This window comes from Myotis brandtii, unplaced genomic scaffold, assembly GCF_000412655.1.
Source record: "Myotis brandtii unplaced genomic scaffold, ASM41265v1 scaffold162, whole genome shotgun sequence".
Classification (NCBI taxonomy): Eukaryota; Metazoa; Chordata; class Mammalia; order Chiroptera; family Vespertilionidae; genus Myotis; species Myotis brandtii.
In genome coordinates this window covers 364,464-387,283 of record NW_005355923.1, presented here as the reverse complement: position 1 = coordinate 387,283, position 22,820 = coordinate 364,464, and the positions used below count along the sequence as shown (strand labels likewise).

General features: G+C 37.0%; 1 protein-coding gene and 1 pseudogene across 1 annotated transcript in view; one reads left to right on the top strand and one right to left on the bottom strand.

Annotated features, from left to right (window-relative positions):
- The window catches only part of FOXP2 (forkhead box P2), a 572,606-nt gene that overhangs the window by 323,579 nt on the left and 226,207 nt on the right, over positions 1–22,820 (top strand). The gene's annotated exons all lie outside the window — the stretch shown is intronic.
- LOC106725414 lies at positions 19,229–19,825 on the bottom strand (annotated as a pseudogene).

Here is a 22,820-nt window from a genome sequence, read left to right as displayed (position 1 = left end):
TGAAACTCAATTCCATTAGGTTGTATGACTACTGCGGTTTTTTTTATACTCTCACCAATAATATATGTCTTCTCTGAGTGTACAGCTATCTTTAAAACATTAAAGTAGACTGGACTTACTCAGGGAAACTATGAGATACCTGATGGGGAGGATTTGTTCTTTAGGCACATGAAAAATTATAGTGGGAGATAGGATATGAAAGTGATGAACTTAAGCATGTCTGCCAAATAAAGAGTTTTCTGGATTTTAAAACAAGTAAGTATAGGTCAAAATTAAACTACATAGTTTGAGGGAGATGGATAAAATTTGTTTAAATGTGAGCATATAATTTCTCCTATTTCTGTGCAGGCAGCACTGCGTAATTCTTTAGAAATTTTTCATTGATCTCTGAAAATGACAAGTGTCAGGGATCTTTTGTGATGCACTTTCAGAAAAGTTTTGGTCAAGAGGTCATATAGTTGCAATGTGTTAGTCAGTAGCCTTATCTCCTGTGGAATTAGCCTTATTTGAGTGTTTCCAAAGCTGGAAATGTTCCATAATTCACATCAGTGAACTAATGTGTTTGGGAACAGCTTTATGTGGATAAAAAGATGAGAGAATTCTTTATGATTAAAGAACAACTATTTTTCCTATTGAACTCAATGAAATCAGTAGATGGGGATGCATAGTTTAATAGAGAACATGTATTCAGGAGTATATTAAGTAATTAAATAGTATATTTTTGCCTTTTTGAACCTTTTGTCATTAATGTCTTATTTCACTTAAAATACAAACTTTATCAATTTTTAAAGATGTAGGTATCATTTTAATATAAAAAAGTCATTTTTAAATTGGCAAAGTTTACTCTTGAAACACAATGTACATTTAAAAAATGTCTTAAAATACTATCTGATTTAAAGTCTCAAGGTTTGTTTTATAACCATCAACTAATGTATTTATTTTCTACATATAACTAAAATTTTAGATTAAATAAAAATGGAAAATATTGCTAACCACAAATTACCTATTTTTCTGGCAGGATTTGGGAAACAGATTAAGGAAATAACAGGTTTGAAATGAACTCTTGACACATGGTAATTTATGAACTCTTATCCTAGAGAATTGGTGAGATAGAATACAAATATATTGGTTTTAAAATGGACAGAATTTGGTTTGAATTTTACCTTCACTATTATCAGTTATTGACTATGAGCTAGTGACTGAACCTCTTATCCTTAAATTATTATTTGATGACATCTTTTCTTCACTTATTCATTCATTCATTTTATTCAGCTTTAATATACAACTAGAGGCCCAGTGCACAAAATTCGAGCACATGGGGGGTGTGTCTCAGCCCAGCCTGCCCCCTCGCCAATCAGGGATCCCTCTCACAATCCAGGACTGCTGGCTCCGAACCGTTCACCTGCCTGCCCGCCTGATTGCTCCTGCTTCTGCCTGCCAGCCTGATCACCCCTTAACCATTCCCTTGCCAGCTCGATTGCCCCTAACTGCCCTCCCCTGCCAGCCTGGTCACCCCTAACTGCCCTCCCCTGCTGGCCTGGTCGCCCAAAACTGCCCTCCCCTGCAGGCTTGGTTACCCCCAACTGCCCTCCTCAGCTGGCCTGGTCACCCCTAACTACCCTCCCTGGCCAGCCTGGTCACCCCTAACTGCCCTCCCCTACCAGCCCGATTGCCCCCAACTGCCCTCCCCTGAAGGCCCAGTCACCCATAACTGCCCTCCCCTGCAGGCCTGGTCATGCCTAACTGCTCTCCCCTGCAGGGCTGGTCCCCACCAACTGCTTCCCCTGCAGGCCTGAGTTCCCCCGAACTGCCCTCCCCCACTGGCCCAGTCACCCCCACTGCCTTCCCCTGCAGGCCTGGTCACTCCAAACTGCCCTCCCCTACAGGCCTGGTCCATCCCAACTGCCCTCCCCTGCTGGTCTGATCACCCACAACTTCCCTCCCCTGCCGGCCATCTTATGGCAGCCATCTTGTGTATTGGAGTGATGGTCAATTTGCATATTACTCTTTAATTAGATAGGATACTTAACAAAGTAGATATGTGCTGGTACTTTTTGAGTTTATAATTCAGTGAAGGAGAGAAGTACATCATATACCTAGCATGATATATGACATAGGTATCTACTTAATACATAAGTAGCATCGGTACATAATTATTAGTTTCAATAAGTACTCTAGAAAAAATAATAAGGTGATATGAAAAAGGAATGCAGAGGGCATCTATATTAGATTGAGAAAATGACATTTAAACTAAGACTGAAGGATGATTGGGAGCTAGTCAGGAGCAAAATGGTAGGGTGAGAAGTGTGTTTGGGGGCAATCAAGAATTCACATTAGACATCAAATATCTGTAGAAAATCTAAATAGCAACATTAAATAAGCTGTTTATTATATAAGTCTAATGATTAGAAGACAGTCATTGTACTAATCTTAAATCTTTTCTCTAGGAATGGTTTTACACCTGCTTTGTTTATTTTTAAAAATTCAATATGTTGGGGTGACATTGGTTAATAAGAGCATGTAGATTTCAAGTGTACATTTCTGTGATACATGTTACAATTCTGTATCTTAGTTTTGGCTGTATATTTGCCATGGATTTGTAGTGTTTGTTATAGCTACTTTACACCTGAGTTTTTTAATGCAGAATAATACAGTTAAGTGTAATTGTTAACATTCTGCTCTCAATATTTTCTTCCTATAACTAATATCTGAAATCTTTAAAACTTTTAAAAACATGTTTTTTATTTTACTTTATTTTATTTACTTTACTTATTTTTTGTTACTTTTTAACCCCATAACTTTATTTATTTCTGGTTTTTTTTGATAACCTAAATTAATTTTTTTAATGATCCTTTATACAAATAATGTTCTCAAGCAAATATTGTGCCCTCTAAGAGTTTAATTATTACAAATCATAGTTGATGGGAGATTTCTTGGTGTTGATACTTGGTATTCTCTCCATATATACAAGCTGAGGCAAAAGAGGTGGTTTGCGGTTGTGAGTATGTGAAACATTTATTCTTGTATTATTATTCATTAATTATTGTATTATTTTCCATATAAACAACTGTAAACCTACTCTGTCTCACCCTGTACAATAATCATAGGTAAATTTTTAGTACTATATTGTCATATTGACATACAGGTCTGATCATTTTTGTTTATTTCTGGCAGTTAGCATTTGTGGTATATTTATTTTTTCCATTTTTTCCTAAAACTAACATTGACAGTATCTCAGTTGAACTTCTTTCAGCAGATACTAACCTATAAATCTCTTCAGACTGACTTCAAGTCACTGATCAAACTAGTGGAATACTATATTAGTCCTGTGCTATTTAAAGAGTATATGTTGGCAAGATAGTCAGATAAAGTTGAATAAGAGGACTTAAAAGTATATCTGGGTATATTATATTAACCTACTCCAAGACATTTCTAAGTGCCATTTCTCTGTCATAAAAGAACGTTATATGGTATGCTTCATAAAATACTCAACAGTATAACCTGTGTCCTGACTGGTGTGGCTCAGTTGGTTGGAGCATCATCCCATACGCCAAAGGATGGCAGTATGTATTCCCGTCAGGGCACATTCCTAGTTTGTGGGTTCGATCCCCGGTTGGGCGCATACAGGAGGCAACCAATTGATGTTTCTCTCTCTCTCTTGCCCTATCTCTAAAATCAATAAACATAACCACAAGTGAGGATTTAAAAAAGAGTATACATATTACTTGACTAAAGATTTGAATATTGATTGATTAGCATGATATTTTCTACTGACTTTTATATGAAAGTTAAGTTTACTTTCAAATTTGTAGTAATGTCTCTTTAAGATGATCAGTTACATCTTCGATAAAGCCTGCTTTCTAATTGGCACAGTGAAGACATTTTACTTCCCTCAAATTTTTGAAAAATGTAGTTGAAGTCAAATTTGTATATTAAGATATTATTTAAGTATTCTACAATGTGTGTCATCTAGCTGACCTGAATATGAAGATTGTTTAAAAGTAATCCTTAATATATTCCTTTGACTTTTTTGCTTGGTTTTCTACTTCTTCATCACACATAGTAGGCATGTGAGATGTCTGATAACTCTTTCGTAATGTGTTAAAAGCCTTTGCCTTCTTTGCAAGTCTAAAAGTCTTATGTTAACTGCCTATTTCAATAAATCTTGAGCAAATTAAACTGTTTAATAAATGTTTAAAATTGCCTTTAAAATCACTTATTTACTTATTTAAAATAAATATTGAGCTTCTCTTGTCTTCAGAACTCTGTAATAGTTCCAGAAGAAAACTGAGTCCAGATTCACTTGGGGAATATGAAGTCTGCCCAATACACATCAGAAATGTTAGCTACGATCAATACAAAGGAAATTGCAGCTTTGATTATGAAATGATGTTGGAGATCATCTGTTCCAAGTCCTTGTAAATTTCTTACAAATTAGGAAATTTCCATTTTGTCAAAAGTAGTAATCGACAGAGTTGGGAGAAAATTTGGGTTCTTTGCTTTAGAAATAGGCATTGGGTTTAAATCGTGCTCAGTCATTGACTAAGTGATTAAGCTGCAGTTAAGTCCTCTGATTTTTGTTTGTTTGTTTGTTTTCTCTCAGTACAATATGGTTCTTATCTCTTCTTTACTGAAACAGCATATGAAGCCTCCTGGCACAGAGTCTGGAACATTGTTGGAGTTTAAAAAATGTTTTTCCTTCCCAATTCCTTTCTTCTCCATCACTTTGCTACCCTCTCTTCAAAGACAAATAGAAATAAAACAAAATTTCTTCATACATTCCTTCAGCAAACACTGAGAACGTGTGTCAGATGGCAGGGAGTTAAATTTGAGTAAGAAAGTTCCTTTCCATGTTCTCTTTTATGAGCTGTTCCTGCAGCATTGACACCTGGTGAGCCTCTTGTCCCTTACTTTCCTTGGCAATTTTTGTCCCTGATTCTCATTCTGCTTTTGACTCTTCTTTATCTCCGTGGGAATCTCTTCCCTGATCCACCTTTAATGTTGATGTTTCCCTAATGCTGCTTCCTCCTCTTGTTATTCTTCTCATTTTATGGTATCTTTGTAATCTCATCGTTATAACTCTAATTTTACTCTGACCTTTCCCCTGAGTTTCAGATGTACATATTCAGTGTCTATGAAACATTTCATTAAGATACTCCCTAAGAGTTTTATGAACCCCAAACTGAATTCACTAAAACCTCTTCCTACCCACATCATCTTTTCTCTTCCTAGATTCTTTAGCTCAGTTCATGGCAACAACATCCATTCAGCTAATCAAGCCAACATTTGTTTATTCTTTCATTCCATTCTATTTAGTAGTCATAAATACTGTCTTAATACTTACCTGTATCTGGAAGCACTTGTTATCATGCGAGCTGTGCATCACACAAGCACACTGTACCTAAGGGATTGTAAATGTGGTTTATTAATGATTTTCAGGCGCTGTTGCTAAAGTGTCTGGTTTTTATGACGTCAGTATATTTTGATAGTTTTTCCAAAGAGGGAAGTAAAGTGTCTCATGGAAGGAATGCCTTTTGGACTTTGGACAAAATACCAAGTGGAGAAGTTCTGTCACCCTCCTCTCTCCCCTCCCTTCCCACAACTTGCCATATACATAGTTAAGGAACATCTCTTGATCAAATGGTTACCCTCATAGTTAACTGCTTCTCTGTCCTCACTTCTGTTACCAGTCCCTTCTCCTAACCCACAGTTCATTTTCCATACTGCTTTGGGGTGATTCATGTAAAAACAAATTCAATCCACTAGAATGTTGGATGAGGGTGGGGAAGGAGTGGGATGAGGGCTCAGGTAAAACAGTTGATAAAAGTGGGGAGTGGGATGATGCTAGGTCACCAAGAGGTTTGAAGGTCATGCTATGAAGCCAGGCAAGGAGGTAAAATCTGCAGTTTTAAAACATGAACATTACACACTATGAAACAATGAGAAAACCATACGTTCTATTATTAGGCTGACTTTTGTTGAGGACTCAACTCTGGATACTTACCAGCTTTGTTATCTTGGGCATTTACCACAAAACTTTTGAACTTTAGCATTTTTATTTTTTAAATTGTTGGTTATGATTTTTATTTTCAAGAATTGTTGTGAGGTTAAAAAAAGAAAGTGTAAACAGTGGGTGCCTTGAGCCTAACACATTGCAGATTTTCAATGCACATTTTAAAACTTTTCTATTTAAATAATCTACTTGTAGTAATTTTGATAAGGTATGATCATCCATAGAATTATAATTGATTTTAAGGAAATTAACATGTTAAATTAAATATTAAAAAAGCACAAATTAGATGTAGGATAACACCATTTTAAAAAAGGAGTATTTATGTCTCTAAAATTTAACCATAACATTCCTTTGAAATTCTTCTCTACTTTTTAATATTGACAAATTGATTTATAGAAACTTAAATATTTACATAAAATATTTTCATAAAGTGATATGAATCCATAACTTTTAAATTTAAATATCTGGGCTAAAACCCCACAAAATCTTCATATTCTATATTATGTGAAAAAGGCTTCATGAGTTTATAGTTTCAAAAATATAAACAATTTATCCTCCTGAATAAAACAAAAACAAAGCCCCTATTATGAATATTGTGCTTCTTCTCAATTTCTTTCTCATTGGGTCTTTTTTATAAAAGGAAGCTTCATTTATATAGAAAAGTCTTACTTTTTAAAAAACTGCTATAATATTCCTAAATAATGTATATACTTAAAAATCTTCACTCAGCCTTTTTTTATAAAGCATTAAATCAAATTATATTAAGAATATCTTCTCATTTCATATTATTGGGAAGATGACAATTTTACAAGGCAAGACAATTTTGTTCTCCATTTCCAAATAGAATGAGGAACGTAAGTCAAGAAGCTCTCAAAAATAGAGAAAGTAATGACAATACCAAAAAGCATTTAAATCAGAGGGAAATAAGTCCAAAACAAAATTCGAGGTCATCTTTCCAAATTCAGCTGAATGGCAAAACAATCAAAAATGAAACACATAGTCAGCCTTCCTTATCTGTGACATATGGCTTAAATAACTTGATACTGAGAAAGGGAATGTGCTGTTAATATAGTAATATAGGTATGGTTTTATATATAAAAATTAGAATTGAGCCTGGCTGGTGTTGCTCAGTGGTGAGCATCGCCTATGAACTAGGAGGTCAGGGTGCGATTTCTGGGGTCAGGGAACAAGCTGGGGTTTGAGCTCTACCTCCAGTAGGGGGTGTGCAGGAGGCAGCTGATCAAAGATTCTCTGTCATCACTGATTTTCCTATCGCTCTCTCTCCCTCTCCCTTCCTCTCTGAAATCAATATAGACAGCCTTGTTACTTGTATTTCAATACACTTTCTTTAACTACCATTGTAAGAATTTGCATAATCGTAAGTATGCCCTTGGGAGTATGTTACTCATGCAAATATCATCTGGCATGAATTGCCAGACAGGGGTGGGAGGGAGTCTGAGAACCACCCCTTGTCTAATTTTCAACTCAAGTTAAATTATTTAAAAGCCAATTATTATAGCAGTATTTTAAATCATATTACAAAGCGTTTCCAATTAGTTACAATTAACTGTGACCTTTTATCTTAAGTATTGTATTTATTTGCATTTTCAGAAAATTTCCGGTATTTTTCTAAATTGTTTGACTCTTCCAAAGGTTCAAACACACGACTTGAGTTATATCTATTGCTTTGTAACTACGCCAAAGCTAATGGCTTAAAGCAACAATAAGTTATTTCTCATTCTGTGGGTTAGAAAGGTGGCAGGGGAGGTATTGGCTAAGTGTCTCCTCTACTCCACCTGGCAATGGCTGGGGTCACTCATGGAGTTGGTTGGCTTCATCTGGAGATGGGGCTGGGCTTGAATTTCCAAGAAAACTTCAACCACTTATCCAACTTCTCAGGGCTCCTCTGAGGCCTCTTATCACGCCCCCTTCCCCCCCCCGCGTCTCTCACTATTCCCCACCTAGCCAGAACTTGCACTCAACACTGAGGCTGGCTACCCACAGAAACGGCAAAAAAAAAAAAAGCCAGTCCTCTTAAAGGCTACCTGGAAACTGGCTGAGCAACAATCCCAGCACTTTCTATTGGTCAAGAGAAGTCATTGAAAGGAGAGAGAATAGACTCCATCTCGATTCAGGAGGAGCAGCTTGCACATGCAGGGAGAGGCGACACCACTGGGAGCCAACTTTGGCAACTAGCTGCCTTCATATCCATGTGAATTAAAATAAAATTAAAAAAAAAAACTCTGAGTACAGTCTGCCAATTCCTCCTATTCTCATATTACAAATAAGTTAAATCAGCAAATCAGTCAAAAGCAGAAGTCATTTCTTTTTAAAAAATGTTTTTATTGATTTCAGAGAGAGGAAGGGAGAGGGAGAGGCAGAAACATCAATGATGACAGAGAATCACCAATCAGCTGCCTCCTCCATGCCCCACACTGGGTATAGAGCCTGCAAGCCAGGTGTATGCTCTGACCTAGAATTGAACCCTGACCTCCTGGTTCATAGGTTGGTGCTCAACCACTGAGCCACACTGGCCAGGTGAGAAGTCATATTTTTTTTACATTTTTTATGGAAATTATTCCTGTGAGTCTTACTGAACTCACATTATTTCCAATATTTTAATATTATTTTGGATTTCTGAGTAAGCTGTTTTCAAATTTTCACTCAGTTGTTCAAATTATAGTTACTGAAAAATAAAAGAAAAATAACTGGCTAGGAGACTTCATTTCTATATTGTAAACAGCCATTCATGTCTTTAGAATAATTTTGCAGATAATTTCAAAGTATGTGTGGTTGTTGTTATTATTTGTCTCATTTTAATAGTTTAGCAATGAGGATCACATGTGTTTATTCATTAAATGTTGATTGAGCTTCTGCATTGTGCCAAGCATTGGTCAGGCCTGGGCATCTGCTATGAATAAGGAAGAGTCTTAGCACTCAAGGAACTTATAAGGTTATTAAAAAAGCTCACTTATCTTAAGTGAGTTAGATTCCTTTGGTTACATTTATCTGTCTAATTAACCTCCATAAGCAACTACTTAAAAACTGGATGTTTTCTGGAGCTTACGGAACAATTTATGAATAATCCAGTAGTTAGGCTAATTGGACTATACTAGGAATTCCCAAGCTTCTGTGTGTTAAAGCAAATGCACATTTGCCTTGTTTCAGTTATCGATGGAAATGTGTTATCTGACATTTTAGAATGATTGGGGTACCCAGGATATTGTGAAGAGGTAAGAATGTTGACAGGGGCATATGTCACTGGGTTTTAGCTTTCCATATATAATTATGTAATCTTGGGAAAATCATATAATCTTTCTTGGCCTCAATGTCTTCACATTTTTCTGAGAATTTTGGACTAGATGATCCCCCCCCCCCCGCCCTTTTCAAAAAATCTTTATTGTTGAAAGCGTTATATATGTTCCCTTTTTTCTCCCATTGACCCATGGACTAGGTGATTTCTAGGTGATTTTCGTATGCCCTGAAAAACACCAGTTAAGCTCTACCTGCTTCTTTTCTTCTTAGTTCTCTCAGAAATGAAAAGAAAGCAAATGATTTGTACATATGAAATAGCTTCAGTGGCATAAAATATACTGAATCAGAGAGATAAGAAAATGGCTTTATTGTAGTTCTAGAATCTTGATGAGAGGAAAGAGTGCAGGAGGGGGAAAGTCCTTGGGGATTACTTTTTACCCTGGGGTTTTGATTTGTATTCCATTACCCCAACCCTCACCTCCCCTTCTTCCTTGAGTCTGTCTAAATAAGCGGCAGTTACTTATGAGAATGTGTTGTCGGATTTAACTTGTGTCAGAAGTGGGAAGAGAAAAAAGGGGATAGAAAAAAAAATTTCCCCCTGACACTTTATTTTATTAAAGGTCTCATATACCTTTCTTCTATTACAAAGGTTCCCTACAAATGCTCAAGTATAATCAAGTAAATGGTGCTACTTGATAATTTCATCAGCCTGAATTTGCCTTAAAACACCAAAAAAAGTAGATTTTTTTCTTTCATTTACTTTGAATGTTTTAAACTCGATTTATCTGTTTTCATTGCATATTTCTATTTGGCCTCTGAGAACAATGGCTTTTTGGTGGTCTGATCACAATAAGAGTTTGCTTTATCATATTTTTGAAACATTATACTTTTCCTTTTAATGTCTGACATATTTATTATTAAACTTTATTGCTAACCCTTATTTCTGACATATTTATTATTATATTTGGCCATTCTTGTGTCCTACTTGTTTGTGTTACCTTTCTGAGGTGGAATCTTAGCTTCGTTTCTGCATTTTTATTTCTTTGGCTGAGAATCAAAATTACTATTTGTCTATATGTGTTTACACCATGAATAAAATTCAAACTTTAGGCTATTTGCTTTACTATGTTTGTATTATATCTTACGAGCTGCTTTTGTTTTATATCTAACTAGGTTAATTTTTAAACTCCAAAGCATTATCCTGTGACTTTGCCATTTTCCATTTCCTGTCTCTCTCCCCTCCTTCCTTCTTTTCTTTCCTCATTCCTTCTTTCTTTCCTTTTCCCTTTCCTTTAAATTATTCAGCACTATTGCAAGTCTCTATGTTACATGTTTTTTCCTCAATCTTTTTTATAAAGTCTTTTAACTTTCTCCCTCCATTTTATTAATATTACTTTAGCCAGTTTCCTTAACATTCCTCCCAGATCTATTAAAAACAGTTTCCAGCTCAGAAAAAGTCACCAGCCACTCAGAGGTTAGCTGTGGCTTCTGTTTGTGCATGTCAGGATCATCTAAGAGAACAAATCCTAGAAGACAGAAAAAGAATTAATTCTGGGACCCCTATTTTCAGCACAATATCTTTTTTACGTTCTAGTTCTTGAGCTGATACCTTCCTTTTGAGTTGAAGTCAGACATATACATTCCAAGTTCATTAGCTTTCTCAGTAATAGTAACTGATTGTCAAATACTACTAAAATGTATTACTTCAGTAGGCTTTGCAGTAAATATCTTGGAAATTTAGATTAATCATTATCACTGGATATTGTGATCTGAAAAATTATAATCAGTTTACATTTATTGTCTTTTTAAAATCAATTGATGTGAGAATAAATCAATACATTCAATTATAACTTGATAATAGTTCATTCAAGATGTAATGTATATGCATTAATGTCAATATAATTACCTCTTAATTTCAGTGGCTAACATATATAAAAATTTCATAAGTGAAAACTGTATTTGAATAAAGCAATTAGATATCACATTTTGAATATCTAGATCAGTGTTTTCAAATAAATCTTTCTGTGATGACGGAAATGGTCTATACCATGCTGCCCAGCACAATTGCCACATGTGGCTACTGAGCACTTTAAAGTGGTCAGTGCCACCGAGGAACTGAATTTCTAATATGTTTAATATTCAGAAACTTGCATTTAAATAGTCACATGTGGCTAGTGGCTACTATATTGGATCTACTAGAACCTTTTAAAAATGTATCTCACTATAAGTGATGCAACATTTAAATAGAAATGTATGATCTACTTATTATGCTCATTTTATTTGTACTCATTTTATTGAAAATTTTACTTTATATTTTTAAGTGAACATAGAGTGAACATACCAATCAGAATACTTAATGCATCACTGCTGGTGACTCAGGGAGCTTGCCGAGGAGTTTATGGCTCTCCTACAGGCCACCACACTTCTGTGAACATGAAGTCTAAGTACAAGTACAATATTCATGCTGCAAGTGTAGTTTCAATACAAATGTTCTTATGTTCAGAATAAGAAGCAGAACAAGGAAATTATAAATATGCTGCTTGAGACTTATGCATTTACTAAGACAAATAATTTTCCTAGCCTCTATTTTGACTGTGTGACTGTATTTTTTTAGTCAAGAAGAATGATTTTTGGATTGAAAAGTACTAAATAAGCATCATTATAAAGGAATTAGAATATGCATTAAGGAAAGGATTGTTAAAAAGCAGCTCCTTGCTCCCAAACCAGCATGAACAAGTTTTATCTCTCTGTTAGTTGACAAAGTTTGGAAACAGTTTTCGAACTGCTGTCTAGGCCTTAGTCAATATGCAGAGTGGATATTTTGCCCAAAGAACAGTGCAAAGGGTGGATATATAGATCCTCATTTAAAGAGGGAGGGAGGAGAAGGAAAGAGAAAAAGAGGCAGAGAAAGATAGGTGAGTTCTCAAAGCTATAAAACTGTGACTAGAACAAATTACTGAAGAGATGGTTCATGAGTTCTAAAAAAGGGAGCAATCATCACTAGAGGAGCCAGGAGTGCACAGAGAAAAACTTGTCCAACTAATAGCATTGTCTTTTTTGACAAGAGAAAAAGAAGAATGTGGTCGATGGTTTATATCTAAAGCATTTGACAAGATTTCCCATAAAGGCCCAAATAAGACAAAGAAATAGGGAGTAGGTGATAATGCAGTTGGGTAGATCATAATTAGTTGAACAGCCAGTCCCGAAGAGTACTGATTAGCTGAAGGGTGGGCTCCATTGGTGTGATAAAGAACTCTGTCATTAGCCTTGTGTTTTGTTTTGTTTTGTTTTGTTTGTTTTTTTCCTTCTCCCTGTTTGTATCAGTGGCTTTGATTAGTGGTGAACAAACTCTTTTCCTTAAAAGCCAATTCAAGAAAAATAAAAATAATCTTAGGCTGCAATATGAATGGAAGCCTTTCCTTTTTTACCCACAAACAAAAATGCATATATACATCGCTTTTTTCCCCATTTTGATTTCACCTGTCAATTGAATTGATTTCCTTTTAGTTTCTAGTGGTTTACGCTCATTTCTGCATTAACATGGTCTCATTATGGCCATCACAATCTTGATTATATATGACCTTTCAACTGAGGTGACTTCTTCTACTGAAATGTCTTAGTAAACCCATAAGCTGACTTCCTGGAAATAACTACTGTTAACATTTTTGACTATAACTTTTTTTCTACAAAATAGGGACCACAATGCATATATTTCCTTTCAGATTAATTTTTTTAAAAATATATTTTATTGATTTTTTTTACAGAGAGGAAGGGAGAGGGATAGAGAGTTAGAAACATCGATGAGAGAGAAACATCAATCAGCCGCCTCCTGCACACTCCCTACTGGGGATGTGCCCACAACCAAGGTACATGCCCTTGACTGGAATCGAACCTGGGACCCTTGAGTCCGCAGGCCAACGCTCCATCCACTGAGCCAAACTGGTCAGGGCTCAGATTAATTTTTTTTAATCAAGATGTCATTACAGTAAAAGTTTTCCTTTTTACTGTGCATGTATATGAGTTTTGATAAACACATAAAGTCTTTTAATCACTACCACAATCACAAATAGTTCTATCAGCCCCCCAAATTTCTTTGTTCCCTTTGTAGCCAGCCCCTTACCTACCCCCAGTTCTGCATTGTTTAAAAACCTGTTCGTTTTCTTCTATTCTCCTTGTCATGAGTGTTAGCTCTCATATGTGGCTTTTTAAAATAATCATCTTCTATGCCCAGGTCCTGCTAGAATTATATATTACTTAAATTTTCTTTCTTTTTTTATTTATTTCTTTTTTATATATTTTTATTGATTTCAGAGATGAAGGGAGAGAGATATAGAAACATTAATGATGAGAGAGAATCATTGATCAACTGCCTCCTGCACTCCACACACTGGGGATTGAGCCCACAACCTGGGCATGTGCCCTTGACTGGAATTGAACCTGTGACCCTTCAGTCTGCAGTCTGACGCTCTATCCACTGAGCCAAAAACAGCTAGGGATTTTAAATTTTCCCAATTAGTTTCTAAACTCCTCAAATTTTAATAGTTAACATATTAAAATTTAAGATAAATCTATTGCACAACATATGGATATTCTCTTTAGAAATGTAGAGATTATAGTTGATTTATTTAAATTATCAAAATCACATGGCCCAGAACACAATTAATTCCTTTTTTTAAAAGAACTTTTTTATATAATTATATCAAGGATAGTAGAGTCACTAGTTCCATTCTAACCTCTTCTCACTACATTGGCGTTTCATGTCTAATTAACATGTTTTAAGAGGGATTTAGACAAATTGGAAGGCATTCATGGGATAGTGAGCAGGATGGAAAATAACCTGTTAGACTGGTTAGCCTATTTTTTTTTCTTTTTTATTCTAGGGATAGAATGAAGACTAATAAGGTCTAAGCCTCAAAGAAGTAGATTTGAGCTGAGTTCATAGAAGAATGTTTTAACTGAGCATTTCCAAGAGTGAGTTCTTTGCCACTTTTGGCCTTCCTGCACACCTTGAATATCCAATTAATGGAGATTTGTGGAGCAGATTCAAATGGCACAATGATGGCTAGGTCTTTACAACCTTAGGTTAAAATTTTAATAGCAAAGTCTTGAAAATGATTAGTGTTTAGGGAGAGCAGGATTTTGTCACTTTATTGCCAACCCATCCCTCGGTCTTCCCTGTTCTTCATGCCTGAGTCCTGTAAGGACACCTGATGTAATGACAGTATTGGAAGAAGTAAGTACTTAGACTTTTCCATAGTCACTATTTTCTCTCCCATCTTTTATGACCCACTGCTGAGCCTGAGTAAGAACCATGCCTGATGGACTGACCCAGGAAATATTAGCTTTTAGAATCTCTAATCATACCTAAATCATATTTATTGCAACCCTCGTCTGGTTTAGGACCTAACTGCTAGTGTACCACTGGGACTCCTGTCCTCATCTCTAGGTCTCTGCTCACTTCATTTTTGACTCTTACTCTGATAACGTGATCCTCAGTGGTTCCCAAACCAAAATTCCTAAAATGTGGTCAATTTATGTAACTAGAATTCTGCTATAGACCTATTTCCTTCATTATCCCGGATGTTTGTCCACCTGGCAAACTCTTGGGCCATTGCTTGCCCTTGCCTCTAATTTTCATGACTGAATCTCTACCCCAGAGAATTCAGTCACCAGGAATCAGTCAGGTGAGTAACTTCAATATAGCTTTGGCCCAGCAGTATTCTAAGCACCAGATTTCTCTTTGCTCAAAAGTCTAAATATCAATAACTTCCCAGATTTTCTGTAGCTATGCCTTCATACCTGTCAAGACCTTAAGCCACCTCAGCTTGGTTCTTCAGACCTCACCTGAACCATTATTGCTGATTCTCGGCAATCTTTATAATTTCATATTTTGCCTTCCTAGCTAAAACTTTTACCATAGATCTTCCCTGGTGCTGGTCCTGATGTAGGAGATGGGTTTAGTGATGGGCCCTGCACTGGGTTTGTAAACTTAATGTATCACGGAAAAATCTTAAGATGGAACAGATATGTTGAAACTTCTTCAAAATGCCAGTGAGATTCGTACTTCTTTCCATAGTATAGAGATAGTTGCCAGATAATGAGTCACTGTAGGTTTCAGAAGTAATTCAACAAAAGCAATAAAGATATTTGACACGGATTGCACTGAGACTCAGGTTTAACATTTTCTTTTTGCTTTTCCCAAGTTCAAAACATCACAAAGAGCTCACTATCTTCCAAATAGGCAAGAAAACTTTCAAAATTGAGATTGCGATTCTAACACCTGTGTGCTAAGCTCTGCACTACAAGACGTTTGGGATTGTTATTGCTAACGTTCAAAGCACAGAGTCTGAGTGGGGACTGTCTAGCATCAGCAAATAGGCTCGCCAGTCAGTTTATGGAGTTGACTTATTTGAAATTGGCAGGTGGCTTCTCTTTTCCATAGATTTCATTCTTCTTTTCCTGACAGTGCATGTGTTTGGTGACCTTCACTGTTTGTTTAGCTTCTGCATACGTTCCTCAGGATTTGTTTTATGTGTGTGTGTGTTTTTTGTTTCTTATGTTTCTTGTTATGCTTGGCTACTACTTAGAAGGCGTAGGGGTGGTGGTCTGCTTTGGGTCGGCAGTCAAAACAAACGTGATACTCATTTTGAATATCTGGCTATGAGTTTACATATAAAACTATAAGCGCCATTTATATAAGTATGTTGCTTGAACTGAGTTTGTTTTCGATTCTCCAGTTGTAGCTAAAGAAGTGCCAACAAATTCAAAAATTGCTTAAGAATAAGGATCAGAAGTAATGTGAAGACTGGGGATAAGCCACAAAGGGAACAATCAAGCCTGAAGTAAGGGGAACAAAGTCAAAATATGGTTATTTTTTACAGAGAATTTGGAGATATCTCAACTGAAAGGGTTAAGGCTCTCCCTTACAACTTTCTCCTCCTCACCACCTTTCTTGTTCACTTGCTGTGCTGTACAAATAGTAACCATGTTTCATGCCCCTCCACAGCATATGCTCAGGTACGAGGAGGATGGGAATAAGAAAAAAAAAAGAAATGGAAAAGTACAAGAAACAAAAGGAATTTGGAAACAAAAGATATTTGCTTGCTATTAACATCGCCATTACAAACACTAACAATAAGGTATTAGAGAGCATTCACATTTAGAGTGGGTCTGTTTTGGAGGGCCTGGCTTGGGTCTTTCCACTCTTGGCTTTCAGAGCACTTTCATCTCCCAGAGGTGTTCTTCATATACCGCTGGCTGTTTGTGCTCTGTCTCCTTAAATGGCTCCTCTTTTTATGCCCACTTACTAACTACTGCTTCTCCCCCAGGGCACTGCCTTCAGTGTACTGTTCTTCTGCAATTCAGGGCATATACACAGGTGACTTCATCTAACCTCAACACTTCAGCTGCCTTGTATACACCAGTTAATGACCTGAACTTTTCTAAGCTGTGATCTCTCCCCAAAGCTTCATTTTTATTTAATTATAGCTGTTTATGGGATATCTTCCCTTAGTGGTAGTTGGCAATTCACATGGACCACTTACAAAATTGAACATTGATCCTTCCTCTGAATTGTTTTTTCTCTAAAATCCTCTGAGTTATAGAAACCCTAGGAGTCATCTTTGATTACTCAGTTACTCCAATGATTTCCCACACTGATCCAGGACAGTACCAAATTCTGGTATATAGGTGCCACCACTCCACTTGTTTGACAATTGTAGCAGTTTTGTAACTGGTCCCTCTGCTTCTATTACTGAGCCTCTCAAATGTATGTATATATATAAAATGAAGTTATGGTTAGTTTACTTCTTTGCTTAAGAAAACCTTCAGCTGTTCACTATTACCTTCAGAATAAGATCCAAGCTATTTGACATGACATCCTATATTGCTCTTAGGCCAAGTTACTCGCCCAGGCTGCCTGATGCAAAACTTCAAGCTCCCTGATGCACAGCTTAATCTTGAGCAATCCTGTTTAATGTTCCCCATACCACATCGTGCTCTTTGCTATATAGTTCTTCTCTTTGATCATGTCATCCCCTACCTGGCATACATCCTCATTCTTTTCAAATCTCAAATATTCTCTCTTTCAGAAAGAATTCCAAACAATTCTTCCTAACCAATTTAGGTACTGTTCCTGTTTGCTCCCACAAAAATGCTATCAATATATCTTATGCTATATTAAAATTAACTTTTATATATCCATCACCCTCAAACTAATGCTCACTTTTAAAAACTGGATTATTCCTCTTTTGGTTCTCATCAGTAAACATAGAATCTGAGGTAGAATAAATGCTCAACAAACATTTCACCTACTTAATATAAGATAAAGTAGTAAATGAAGGCTAAATATTTGAAGATGGTCCTTTTTGCCTTTGTATTTTACACATCAGAGTTCTGAATAAAGCTGTTGTTCATCCCCAGTGTTCAGCGGGCCTCGACCAGGCACAGGAAAGGGCTGTTTTTCTTTGCAGCTCATCCCTTTGACACTGCAATTCCCTGTGATCGCACTCTGCCTGTTGCATTGCCTGACCACAGACTCAACTATCCTGAACGTAAGGCTTAGAAAATCAGAGATACTGCTATGTCTTCCCTTTTCATGTTGCCTTTATAAATGGAAACTATATTATGTGTGTGTGTGTGTGTGTGTACTTTGAAGCTATTAGTCAAGTTTTCAAAAGGGAAGAAAGGTCACTATGACAGGATATGCTATGTCATACGCAGTATTCCACCAGAATACATTAGATTATAAGAGGAAAGCTGGTCATCTGAAACACAAGGAAGGAGAAATTGCTTCAGAGCTTTCTGCACTTTCTGAGCAGCTCATCCTATTTGTGACTCTCTGGTTGCCTCAGTGCTCACTGCTGTTGACCTTCACACAGTGGTAAATTCAGAAAGATATCTAAAAACTAAAGTTTAAAGTTTATATATAGTTGAGATGCATGGAGAGGAAACATCAGGACTGGAATTCTTAAGCTCTATTTTTCTCATAAGATATTAAACTCAACTTAATTTTACAAATTGGCATGTTGTTGAAATCATGATAAAAAAGGAAACGTGTTTTGCTGATTAGGATGCATAAAGATTTCAAAAGTGTGTACCTGGAATAGATTCTCTTTCTTTCCTTTTTTATCCTGTAATATGTCAAAGGAAAAGATTTCAGATCTATAATAATTTTATGAAATATGAAGAGTATTAAAATAATGAAATGAAAGTAATTGTGATGTGATAGGTATTATGGCCATTAGTTATCCCCGGTGCTTTGATTACTAAAACATGAAGCTATTCAAACTTTTTCTCTTTGGAAAGGAAATATTTCAAGTTTTGCTGTTCTGATCATGCAACAGTTCACATTATTCCTATTAGTATGAATTTACTGTAGGTAACCCTTAGCTTTGAGGGGTTTATAGTTAAAATGCAAAGAATTTCTACACAGTGTTGAGCATAGGGACCATGTTATGAACTGCCTTACAAATGAAATACATTTTCAGTAGCTTTTTTAAATGTTAGAAACAAACACAAAATTCTCTCTTGGCTCCATGTCTGGCCTCTGTCTTTTGATCTCACACTGCATTCCCCTCTGCTCTCTTAGCTCCCACCGGCCTTCCAGTTTATCTCTTGTCATTCTTTCTCGTATAAGCTCTTCTCTCTGCTTGGAATGTTTCCGTTCTGTCCCCCACAAACACGCTCCTAAATATACACAAGCACATACTAAAATAATTCCCGTCCATATTTCAAATTTTAACTAACGTATTCCTTCCTTTGGGAGCATTCCTTAACCCTAAACCAGATGAAGTGCCCGTGTAGTGATCCTTCATAGCACTTATCACTGTTTCTGATTATACCTTATTTATGGGGTGGTGTGATCAATGCCTGTCTTTGAGATCAGAGACTATTTTGTTTGCCTATTTTCTTTCCTTTTCTTTCTTTCTTTTTTTAAATTAGATTTATTTTATGTTGCATTTACTCCTGGGCCGTAAGTTTTTGTTTCTTCAGTTTCGTCTGGGATATCTTTTTCTCCTCTGCAGCCTTCTCTTCTGGTTTAGGAACAATCTGCTCTTTTTCAGTAGGATCATCTCATCGTGGCAGGGAGAGCTCATGGATGGGTTAACCCGCTATGAGCTCTGGATGTTCTATGTCGCATCTTTGGAGCTTTGTTCACCTGGATGTGCTCAATGACCAGAGAGTCTACATCTAAACCCTTAAGTTCAGCATTACTCTCTGCATTTTTAAGAACATGCAGCAAAAATTCAGCACTCCTTTTGGGCCACTGACCCCTGTCCAGCCCCACTGTTCTTCCTGGGCACACCTACCAACTCCACCATTGTAAGGACGGAATGGCACACACTGCTTCTTTAAAGTGAAATCCTTCAGATTCTTGGTGGCTTTTGGAATATGCATACTCTTGATGGCCTGGGTAGTTTCACGAGTATTTTTAGAGTGAACACGAAGATTTGAGCCTCTGGATTTGCATGATTTTGTGGGGTTTTCTGGGTGTAGTGAATAGCGAACCATTTTCATAGGTCACCTCTGGCCACTTTGGGGAAGAGCTGTCCATTGTATTTTCAACCTGACTCAGTTCTTGGCACATAGTGGATGTGGGTTTCTTACTGGATGCCTAGATGAATGAATGAATGAATCGCTATTTGTTCTTTACACCACTACCAGAGATTTCTTGTTATTATATTAGTGCAGTTACAGCACTTTTCCTCTCATGCCTTCTTATGGTTTCTACAGCCTGTAGAATATTTTTTCATGACATATAAGGCATTTTATTATCTTTCCCCAACATACAAATCCAACCAGACTTCCACTCCACTCTATGTATGTCTCTCTCCCCTCCCCATGTTTGTCCTTCCTTTGATGGGAGAAGTCATTATATTCTTGTTTTCCTTAAACTAGACCAAATGTTACTCTCCCTGTGCTCTCCTGTCATCCTGGAATGTCTTTCTATTTCATTTTTTAAATTATCAAAACCAATTTTTTAAAGGTTTAGCTTAGATATTATTTATTCTTTGAAACTTTTCCTTGTCCCCTGCCCATCCTGTTTAATTTTTTAAAAATTTTATCTTTATTGTTGAAAATATTACATATATGCATAACCCAACCTGTTCAAATTAACCACTTACTCTCTTGCATTTTAATGTTTGTACTTGTTATAGCACTTTATTCTCTTCTGCCTTGTCTGTCTACCCCAATAAAACATTGTGATATGTTCAGCAATATATTCCCACAATTTCCACTACAGTATAGAATATGGCACTTTAGCCGATACAAATTAATAAATCCTTTAAAATCATTTTCTCATTTAGCATGAAAAAGACTGACTTAGCCATTGACTGACTTCTGGTGATGAGAGGTGTTGTATTTAGAGAATAGTGCATTTGTGCTTCTTTTATGTCCACAACCAACCCCCACCCCCCAGTTGATCTGTGCTTGGCTCTCATTTCCCACTACATTACACTCTGCATCACCTAATCAAACAAATACCTTGATATCTCTGTGTCATTTTGCTTCTAAGTCCTGATTACACTTCTTTACTTGTACTTTTCTATTTATAAAAGAATCTCACTCATATATATTTTAAGATGCTTGTCATTGTATCCCTTACTAGAATTTATAACTTCTATTATAATCCTACAAAAATTGCTAGCTCCTTTCCTTCAAATGTAGTTCATTCTAGTTTGTAGACTAGTTCCTTATATGCCAAAGCCATATGCTGCTCTAGTGGTGAACAGGTTTGCTTATCTATGCACTACCCAGCGACTAGCCGAGCGTTTGGGATATAAGTTGCTGAAAGAGTTAATGGGTATCCAGGCTTCTAGAGACCTGTGGTTTGGCTTCTTTATTTTATTTTGTTATTTTTATTTGATTTAGAAAGTTTTCCTTATTAATTTTTATTTTGTAATTAAATTTATAGGGATGACATTGGTTAAAAAGATTATATGGTTTTCTAATGTGCATTTCTATGATCCATGATCTGCATATTGTATATTTTGCCAGCCATCCAAAGCCAAATCATCTTCCGTCACCATATATTTGACCACTTTTACTACACTCTACCACCCTTTTTGCTGGTAACCACCAACCATACTATTGTTTGTGTGTATGAGTTTTTGTTTGTTTTACTTGTTTGTTCATTTATTACTTTTAGTTTTATATCCCACATATAATTGAAATCATATGATTCCTAACTTTTTTCCTGACTGACACTTGGCTTAGTATGGTATTCTCAAAGTCCATCCATGTTATTGCAAATGGCAGTATTTCATCTTTTCTCATGGCTGAGTAGTATTCTATTGTTTATACGTACCACATCTTCTTTATCAAATCATCTATTGAAGGACACTTCAGTTGTTTTTATGTCTTGGCCACCTTGAATAATGCTGCAATGCATATAGGGGTGTATATGTTTTTGCAAATAATTTTTTTTCAAATTTTTATATACCCAGAAAAGGGGTTTCTGGATCATATGGTAATTTTGTTATTAATTTTTTGAGGAGTCTCCATACTGTTTTCATAGTGGCTTCTTTATACTACATGCACAGACAGGATATATCAAGTACCTGGAACTGTTAAAATAACCCAACAAAAAAGTTATGTGTCTCCAATAACTTAGTAAGTAACTTTATATGGAGTATTTAAATATAAGGTAAATTTGTAAAAAAGTGAATTGTTTCTACCTTGTTTTATAAACTATATAAAATGGGAGTTTGAAATGGTGCTACATTGCCATTCATACTAGAGGCCCGGTGCATGAATTCATGGACATTGAAAGGAAATTAATTAGAAGAAATATTTTAGAGGCCAAGGACGGACCATGGGAGGTTGGCTCCAGGGCGTGTCCAGCCTGTCTCACCCAGTCCTGATCGGCACCCATCAGGGCCATCTCGCCCAGTCCCCGTTGGGGCTGATCAGGGCTGGCCAGCTGGGGAGGGACTGTGGGAAGTTGGCTCTAGGGCATGTCCAGCCCATCTCATCCAGTCCCAATCAGCACCCATCAGGGCCATCTCGCCCAGTCCCCATTGGGGCTGATCAGGAATGGCCGGCCAGGGAGGGACTGCAGGAAGTTGGCCAGCCGGGGAAGGAACACAGGAGAGTTCCAGGGCGTGTTGGCCCTTCTCGCCCAGACCCGATCAGCCAGACCCCAGCAGCAAGCTAACCTACAGGTCAGAGTGTCTGCCCCCTGGTGGTCAGTGCATGACATAGGGACTGGTTGAACAGTCAGACACTTAGCATATTAGACTTTTATATATATACTAGAGGCCCGGTGCACAAAAATTTGTGCACTCGGGGGGAGGGAGGGTCCCTCAGCCTATCCTGTGCCCTCTCGCAGTCTGGGACCCGTCGGGAGATAACGACCTGCTGGCTTAGGCCTGCTCCCGGGTGGCAGAGGGCAGGCCCAATCCCTAGGTGCAGACCCTGGTCGGGCTCAGAGCAAGGTGGATCGGGAGGTTGCAATGCCACCCTCAGTCACGCACAAGGTAGGGCTGATTGGGGGGTTGGGGCACCGTCCCCTGTCACAGTCAAGGCAGGGTCGATGGGGAGGTTGCGG